Source organism: Gymnoscopelus microlampas (genome assembly GCF_963454915.1).
Source record: "Gymnoscopelus microlampas genome assembly, chromosome: 21".
Lineage (NCBI taxonomy): Eukaryota > Metazoa > Chordata > Actinopteri > Myctophiformes > Myctophidae > Gymnoscopelus > Gymnoscopelus microlampas.
The window spans coordinates 26,368,927-26,378,195 of NC_139958.1; the positions used below are offsets into that span (position 1 = coordinate 26,368,927).

The 9,269-nt window shown below is 40.6% G+C and overlaps 1 long non-coding RNA gene across 1 annotated transcript; it reads left to right on the forward strand.

Moving 5' to 3' along the window:
• Positions 1–3,978: 3,978 nt before the first annotated feature.
• LOC311037006 lies at positions 3,979–4,528 on the forward strand. Its single transcript, XR_014599914.1, has 3 exons — positions 3,979–4,094; positions 4,205–4,307; positions 4,435–4,528. It is a non-coding gene; the product is annotated as an uncharacterized lncRNA (long non-coding RNA).
• The last annotated feature ends 4,741 nt before the right edge of the window (positions 4,529–9,269 follow it).

Genomic DNA, 9,269 nt, shown 5'->3' on the forward strand with positions numbered 1-9,269 from the left:
GGCGGGGCTGGGCGGCCAGGAGGAGCAATGTTCTCACTAAATAAGTGTAGAGGAATATCTTGCGGAGTTTCAATGTTAATATGTAAATATTAACTGGCAAAGATCGCAGACAGAGCGCAAACGTCGAGGCACAGACGGCTGTGTTGTTGACGGACAACGGATGATGAGAAACAAAAATACAACGGATGCACGCTTATGAGAAACAAAAATAAATATTCACTACTACGACTACTTTTGTATTTGACATTTTTCAATTTCTCTAAATATTATAAACTTTCACATATCGCGTATGAAAAGGCTACTATGGGCTACAGTGAAGTCGGACCGAATGACTGAAACGTTTTTTCTTTTTTTACTCTTGGTGTGGGGATTATATTATGAAAGAAGAGAAATTGCAACTGCTATAGTCCATGGGAAACCATAAACCTACATCTAAATGAGTTGCCATATTTACATATTAACATTGAAACTCCGCAAGATATTCCTCTACACTTATTTAGTGAGAACATTGCTCCTCCTGGCCGCCCAGCCCCGCCCCTCGCCCCCTTCTGGCTTCAACCACCCGGGAGAAGACTGTTCGCGTCCTAAAGATACGCAATCTCCGGTTTACTTCCCGTTTCTGCGTGACGTAGGTGGACACCTCTTTAGGAGACAGGAAGCAAGTTGGAGTCTATTGATTCCAATGGAAGAGTCAACGTGAACTCAGCTTCTGAACCATTCCTTAGCTCCATGGTTACTGAACTAAATATTGGACCCAATCGTCACAAGACACACAATATGAACGATTTTCGTACTAAAATGGCTTTTTTTTTAGTGACACAAATTAGGAGAAAATCTACTTTGTTATCGACGTTTCTCTATCGCAGCAACCCACTCTCGCGAGATTTGGGAAGATATCTGAAGGGTGATCTCGGTCCATCTGCAGTCTGACGGACGAGACATAGAGGGCTCTGTCTCTTATAATATAAGGGACAGAGCCCTTATATGTTATATTAGATTTGAACTCTATGCTCTGTCCCCATAAGATGCTCTAAATTGAGATTCTGAATATAGTATGTGAGATAATTATGGACATATTAAAAAATAAATAAAAAGTGTGTTCCAAGGCTCAATAATATCCTTTTCCATTATTGACCATTTTCTATTCCATTCCTTTCCAATGGAATTGTCCATTCCATGTCTTGGTTGATGGGGTATGATTTGGGATCAGGTCATTCACAGCACCTGAGCAAATTAAATGCTTTTCTATATAAAGACAAGTTTGTCAGCATGCAAGTCTGTTTCAGTCAGTCACAATGCCAAAACTTTGTGCAGCAGTAGGTTGTAATAATAGAAAAAAATCTGTGTTTTCCTTCCCAAAGGAGGCTGACAGGTAAGTAATAAATTAGCTGGCCACTGTCACGTCATACTAGCTGCATATGTAGACCTGAATGAACTATGAATTCTGTTCCATGACAACAGGGGTTACACCTGAACATGCTAAACACACTATAGTCTATAGTGGTTAAATATATACATTATAAATAAAAGGCCCTGTTGCAATGTGCAGAAACAGGAGCACATCTAGCATAAGACTGAATAATACATGTGTGTTTGTGGGGGTTTTCTTAAAAGCATATTTGCCAATAACAGTGCACTTTCAAACATGTAAAGCATTTATTTTCTTTAATGAAGAATGCACATGATGAGCAAAGTAAGACAGGTGACATTATGCAAGACAAAAACTTCTCCTTACCATACCATCTTATCTAATTACATAGGAGAAAGAGATGGCTGGTCAACATCAGGAGACCAGACCTGTCCATCCTCTCTCCAGATGCCCTGCGAAAAGGAGGCTATGGAGTCTGTGAGGACCACTTTGAAAAGGATATGATTGTCCAAATGGTACATTCACTATATATTCACTATATCCTACAATCATTCTGGGGGGAATGGAATAGTGCAATGAAGAATATTTAGTGTGAAGACGAGAGGTCCTCATGTGAATATTATTTTGCAGAAAGTGAGAAAACGTCTCACAGACGATGCCATCCCAACATTACATTGTGCCGATCCTCCACCATCAGCTGCTGGTAGACGTGTGCGTGTAATGTTTATACTTGTTCCCACTACATATAGAGGTATGTTTGAGTGACTAAAATTTCTTCCAGGGGTGAAATGCTCCTTTAACAATAGCAACGGCCAGAACTCTCACTGGAAACGGAGCGAAGACTTGTCCTTGAAGAACAAGTCAACGCAGACATACAGCAGAAAAGGAGGATGAGAGCACAGCTTAATCGTGAAAAGGCCAGCAAAAAGAGACTGCAAGCCAAAGTCAAAAGCCTTAAAGCACAGTAGGCATTCCTTTACAGTAGAGCTGATGCATGTGCTTTGTGTGTTTTTATCTTTACTTTTTATCTTAACTTTCCTCCTGTCTTTAAAAAGAAAACCTTTTTTTTCTCTCAAGGCTTTCAGCTGAAAAGGCTAAAGCCAAAAAGAAGGTCTCTGATGCCCTGAAAGCTCTTCCTCCAGTGACTGCTGAGTTCATAGACCATCAACTGAAAACCCGTGGCCGAAACCAGAGAGGAAAGGCATTCCCAACATCTGTAAAACAGCTGGGTGTGAAGATTCTACATCACAGCCCCAATGCCTACAGGACACTGAGGAAGCACTTTGTCCTTCCATGCCCAACAACCCTGAGATGCTTCATAAATAGACATTTCAGCCATTTCCATGTAAGTAGTTGAAGAATGGCAAAAATATCATGACAAAATTATGTGTGTTGCAGTTCATAATAACATATCCAGTATTGCTGTGCTTTTGTTCAGCCATAACAAATCTATGAAAATGTGTCCTTCCTGCATTGACCTTCCAGATGTTTTTGTCATTCCATTACACTAACATGCTACTGCTCCTTCGTTTTATAGCCAGGTTTCCTCGATGCTGTCCTCATCCACATGGAAAAGCTAGGGAAAATTGTAAAGCCAAGTGAGCTTGCTGTTTCCCTTGTTTTTGATGAGATGGCAATAAAACAGCATGTCGACTATAATAGGGCACTAGATTGTGTAAATGGTCTCACAGCGAAAGGAGAGGTGGCTAACCAAGCCATGGTACTGATGGCTCGAGGAGTGGCCTCGAGGTGGAAGCAGGTGAGTCGATGTTAATTCTATACTGCTTAGAGAAAGTGACCACTACACATACAATATACAGTTCATTTCACTGAAAGGGCTAATTTTATTGGAGAGACAGTATGCTGAGACTTTATGGAATGATTGTGTGTTCAGGACAAATTAATATACAGTACACTTCATCTACTCACTGCAGGCCATAGGTTACTTCTTTGGCAAAACCGCTCTCTCTGGAGAAGAGTTGGCAGCAATATTGCCAGAGGCTGTAAGGCGCCTAACAGCAATTGGTTTCACAGTAAGTCTTTCACATATTATGTAGATACTTACATATTATGTACATACTCCACATAAATGTTACAGAGATTATGTTAACATGTACACCGTGTGTCTCACAACAGGTCATTTCAGTGGTCTGTGACCAATCTTCAACAAACATGAAGACACTGAAGTTGCTGGGAGCCAGCCTGGATTCAGCAGATGCAACAGATGTGGCACACTGTATATTGGTGGAGGGGAAAAGAATTCCACTTATATTCGATGTGCCTCATCTTGTGAAGTCAATACGCAACAACCTTAAAAAACATGGTCTGCAGGTTAGTTTCATTATCAAATACAATACATGATTCAGCTAATTCCCAGACCTGTTTATCACCTACTGTGGTATTAGTGGGAATACATGTTGGACATAAATTGAGTACATTTGAATTACCATGGTGATGTCACAAACATTCCTGGCACTGTAATGACATTGAAGTATAGTAAAGACAATCGCTAAGAACCACATGTATCACATCAACTTCCATCTTGTGTTACAGATGGGCACAAAACAAATCAAGTGGAAACACTTGGAAGACTTTTATGCTCAGGACAAGCAGAACTGTGTCCGCCTGGCTCCAAAGTTGTCCAAGAAACACATTGAATTGCCACCTTTCACCAACATGCGTGTTCGACTTGCGACTCAAGTTTTCAGTCACACTGTGGCTGCAGGTGGGGAATCGACAAACAATTTATGATGCATCTGGGTACAGATGAGTTTGAGTTTGGAACACATTCACCTGTATTACAAGATGTAATGTAATAATCAAACAATCATATAGGGATGAAGACCATGATTGATTTAAAAAGGCTACCAAATGAGGCACACGAGACAGCAGACTTCTTTGAGGACATGAACAGGTTATTTGACATACTGAATTCAAGGTACTAATTCTGACTCTATTGGAAATGGCTACTGATCATCACAAATTTGTATTGTTTGTTTTATCAATATTAGTCAATGAAGGTGAAATTTGATATCTTTATTAATCAGCAAACACAAACTTTTCAGAAGCCTCTCTCATTCCAACCCTTGGTGCCGACCCCTCCGACAAAGAGGTGATGATGAGCAGATGAAGGTCCTCACGGACAGCCTTCAATGGATCTCATCTTGGACCTTCAGGTTGGTTAGAACACAATGCATGTGGTGTGATCAGAAAAAGGCAATGGACAAATGTCATTTTTCTCAATCTTTCTCATAAGATTTATCAATTGCATGTTCTGAGTAAGTGGAAGTATGCAGTATATTTCCATGAAATAGTCCTCAGAGTATTGGACACATCTAGATTTGTACAGTGATTGATTGACAGTATGCCATCATCATAATCATTCATCCAATAGATCACTGAGTTCTCTGTAATCTTACTATACAGGCCTGGATTCACTCCCCCTTGCCAGCGAGGTTTAATTTTGAGCATCCGAAGTGTCCTCCAAATTGTGCAACAGCTGGTGAATGAACATGGAGACATGAAATTCCTGTGCACAGCCAAGCTAAATCAGGACTGCCTCGAGGTAAGAACATAAGTAAGAATAACATTATGAATAAACATGGTAATTAATATTTTACTCTAAGCCATTTCATGTCTCCCCCACCCCCAGAATTTGTTCTCTGTGATCCGTGGCAAGGGTGGACATCGGTATAATCCCACAAGCACTGAGTTTGCTGCAGCACTCAAAAGTGCCTCTGTTGCTTGTCTGACAAACAGCATGGGAAGCAACTGTCTCATGGATAATGACGTCCCTTTGTTCAGTGCTGAACAGATCAATCCACCATGGACTGACCAGTCTGATGTCTCCAACCCCCCAACAGCATCTACTTCAAAGGTGTGTATCAACAAAAATCAATTGTGTATGCTGCCTGCGACGTGAGTGTTGAAGATAAATGCTCACCTTATAAGTTAGAATTTTGGCAGAATATACAGCTTCCTAGTGTAAATACAATTGACAAATTACAATTGCATTTACTGGACATACTGAAAATTCCTAATTGGCAACAGCAACATGTATTTTGTTGCACTGCACTGTTTTCACCTGGGTGCATAACATACAGATTTGTTTATGGAAGACTCCAAATATGGTGATGCATTTTGTGAACATAATTGTTATATTTGCCAAATGTGCATGTCTTCCTTGGAAAATGTGCTTCGTACACTCAATTGTTCTTTCCTGGTCAAGTAAAGAAATTAATGCATTTAAAAACAAATCACCTAACTCTATTTTCTGTCCATTCAGACAATTTAAAATAAATTCATCAAGTTGTTTCAACTTGTGCTTATGTTACAGTATGTTCCAGAGTGTGAAGACCTGACAGCGGTGACTGTTGAGACTGTAGCCTCAGACTGCATCAAAAATGAAGTGCTAACGTACATTTCTGGATGGCTGGTCAGACAGGTGCAGCAAGACCCACTTCTCTTGTCCTGCTGCAAATGTGAGGAGCTGCTTGTTCATTTCGATGACAGTGACCACAACTACTGTGCAACCTCTGGTGACTCCAATTCTTTTCTGAAGAGGAAAAGATACACACATGATTCAAACTTGATAGAACCATCCCAACTGTTCAAGGAAACAATTTTGAAAATGGAGTCCAGGGTAACCGAAGCGTTTAAATTTCACTGGAAGGAGAGCGGTCTCTTCAGCGCTCTGAGGCAAGAACTAAGAGACTCTGATGTTTTCTGCGGCCTCACACATGCACACCCAGAGCATGCCTTTGCTCTGCAAGAAAAAGTTGCAGAGAAATTTATTATGTGCAAGATAGGAGCAGAGTTGCGCCAAATTAACGTTTCCCTGAAGGAAGAGGGAACACGAGCTAAGAGGAAACTTAAATGTTTCACTGGTTCAGACAAATGAACGATTTAAGTTGTGTTTGTATATTGATTTCTTTATTTTATTTCAGTACCATCACTATGAGTTAGAGTTTATTTAGGATCCCTATTAGCTGTTACACCTGACAACAGCGATTCTATGTTATAGCTGAGCTTGCAGATCTGCTATTTCCAAATGATTTGTATGGATTTTGATTTCCAAACTTGTGAAATGGCATATTCTGCGTAACAAGTACTTTTACTTTTGATACTTTTTGAAGTACATTTTCATACCAATACTTTTGTACTTTTAAGTACATTTTGAATTCCGAACGTTTACTTATAACAGAGTATTTCTACATTGCAGTATTGGTTATTTTACTTAAGTAAAATATTTGAGTACTTTTCCCACCACTGATATTGTATGTAACGTTTGGCAGCTCATCAGTTTTGGGGACACACATGGGGCAAATAAATCCTCTTGAAACTTGTTTAAGTCTTTGTTATTGTCTTTGCAAATTGGGCCTTCCAAATATGTAGAAAAGGTTTCGTTTTAACCACAACATGTTATTACATGGGTATGCATGGGTATACAGTACATGGGTATACAGTACATGGGTATGCATAGAATTGGACCATCTCTTTTTTTCCCTGTCCACTTGTTTCCAATTTGAAGGCCAGCGCAACTTCAGGCAAACCCTTTTGTTAAAATTAGATATTTACAGTATGCCCTTTTGTCATCACACTCAAACACCACTGTTCGCTTTGTTTTTGTTTACTATAGCCTACACACGTTTATCTTAACCTAATCTAATTAAGTCATGCAACAAAATGACTGTTGGCTGACACTATCAATATTATGCTTCATCTAAAAATACCGACATGTACACCGTACAGCACTTAGAAACGCTATACCTTACCGATAACATGCGACGCACAACCAAAACATTGCTCATCCACATGACGTTGCCAGCCAGGGAGAGGGGAGGGGGAGGGGGACGGTGGTGGGATGGTCGGGGGAGAAGAAAACCACGCCTACTTAGGAGACCATTTGTAGGATTTGTGTACCACTTCGCCTCTAGTGGATCCAATGGAGAATGCGTATCTTCTATATTAACAATCTTTGGGTATAGAGCATAGAGGTATAATATAACTAGGTATAGAGCATCGCAGTTGCGCAGAATCCGGGTGCCGGAAGTAAATACTCAATGCATTTTTCCCATTGACTTTTCCAAAAATATAAAATATCAATGAATTTAAGCCTAGAATCAAGCCATCCAGGATTCTGGTGAATCATGACCATAAAACATTTTTTTCTGTGATTTTTTACATTTTATATTTAATGATATGATATACTATGTTTAATAAATACCCTTTGTTTTGCCGTTTTCAAAAAAGTTTTTTCACAGAATCAAACGTTTTATGGTCATGATTCACCAGGATCCTGGATAGCTTGATTCTAGGCTTAAATTAATTTATATAAATATTTTCGGAAAAGTCAATGGGAAAAATGCATTGAGTATTTACTTCCGGCAACTGGAAGTGGGCGGGAACTGCGACGCTCTATAAGGAAGTGGGATTTCCCCAACCAACCAGAGTGCAGTGGGCGTCGGTCCACATGTTGTGACGTCAGGGCTCTGGGCTGTGTGCACCCAGCAAAATAGAACCCCCAGTAGAATTTCGAGCGAGATTAATAGCGAGTTTCAAAAATCAAAGTGCCAATCCTCTGCACAAACTGGATGCAGGACACCTTTGTCGACACCTTTGACACCGTTAATCACCCAATTATGATCAATAAGCTCAAAGCAATAGGTTTTGATGACACGTCAGTGAACCCAGTGACTTGTGGTGTTCCTCAAGGAAGTATACTAGGACCCTTACTGTTCCTGATATATGTGAATGACATGTCTTCAGCCTGCGACTGCAACCTGTTCCTGTTCGCAGATGACTCGGCCCTGCTAGTCTCGGACAGGGACAGGCTGCAGGTTGAGAAAACTCTCAGCTCCGAACTCAACAAGATCTGCATCTGGCTCTCCGACAACAAGCTTTCATTACACCTGGGTAAAACGGAATGCATCCTCTTTGGGTCCACTCCTAACCTTAGAAAGGCAGAGAGTTTCACGATCAAAGCGGGTGATGATATCATCAAAAGAAAAAAACGAAATTACCTATCTGGGCTCTATCTTGGAGGCTGACCTCTCTGGTGACAAAAATGCTGAAAAAACGATCAAAACGGTCCACAAAAAAACACGCTATTTGGGGAGGATTGATCGTCTAGTCAGTAAGAATACTCTGAAGACTCTTGCAGTGGCCCTCATACAAGGTCATTACGATTATGCATGCACTTCGTGGTATCACAACACCTCCAAGGCCTTAAAAACAAGGCTCCAAACATCCCAAAACAAACTTGTAAGGCTACTTCTTGGCCTCAATTACAAAACCCATCTAACCCCTGATCATTTTGATAGGATTGAATGGCTTAGGGTTGAGGACAGAGTACAGCAACCTGCTATGGGCCTGGTCTTCAAGATATACCACAACATTGGGATCGCCCTGTATTTGTCAAAATACTTCCAAAATGTTAACATCAGGAGACCAGACCTGTCCATCCTCTCTCCAGATGCCCTGCGAAAAGGAGGCTATGGAGTCTGTGAGGACCACTTTGAAAAGGATATGATTGTCCAAATGGTACATTCACTATATATTCACTATATCCTACAATCATTCTGGGGGGAATGGAATAGTGCAATGAAGAATATTTAGTGTGAAGACGAGAGGTCCTCATGTGAATATTATTTTGCAGAAAGTGAGAAAACGTCTCACAGACGATGCCATCCCAACATTACATTGTGCCGATCCTCCACCATCAGCTGCTGGTAGACGTGTGCGTGTAATGTTTATACTTGTTCCCACTACATATAGAGGTATGTTTGAGTGACTAAAATTTCTTCCAGGGGTGAAATGCTCCTTTAACAATAGCAACGGCCAGAACTCTCACTGGAAACGGAGCGAAGACTTGTCCTTGAAGAACAAGTCAACGCAGACA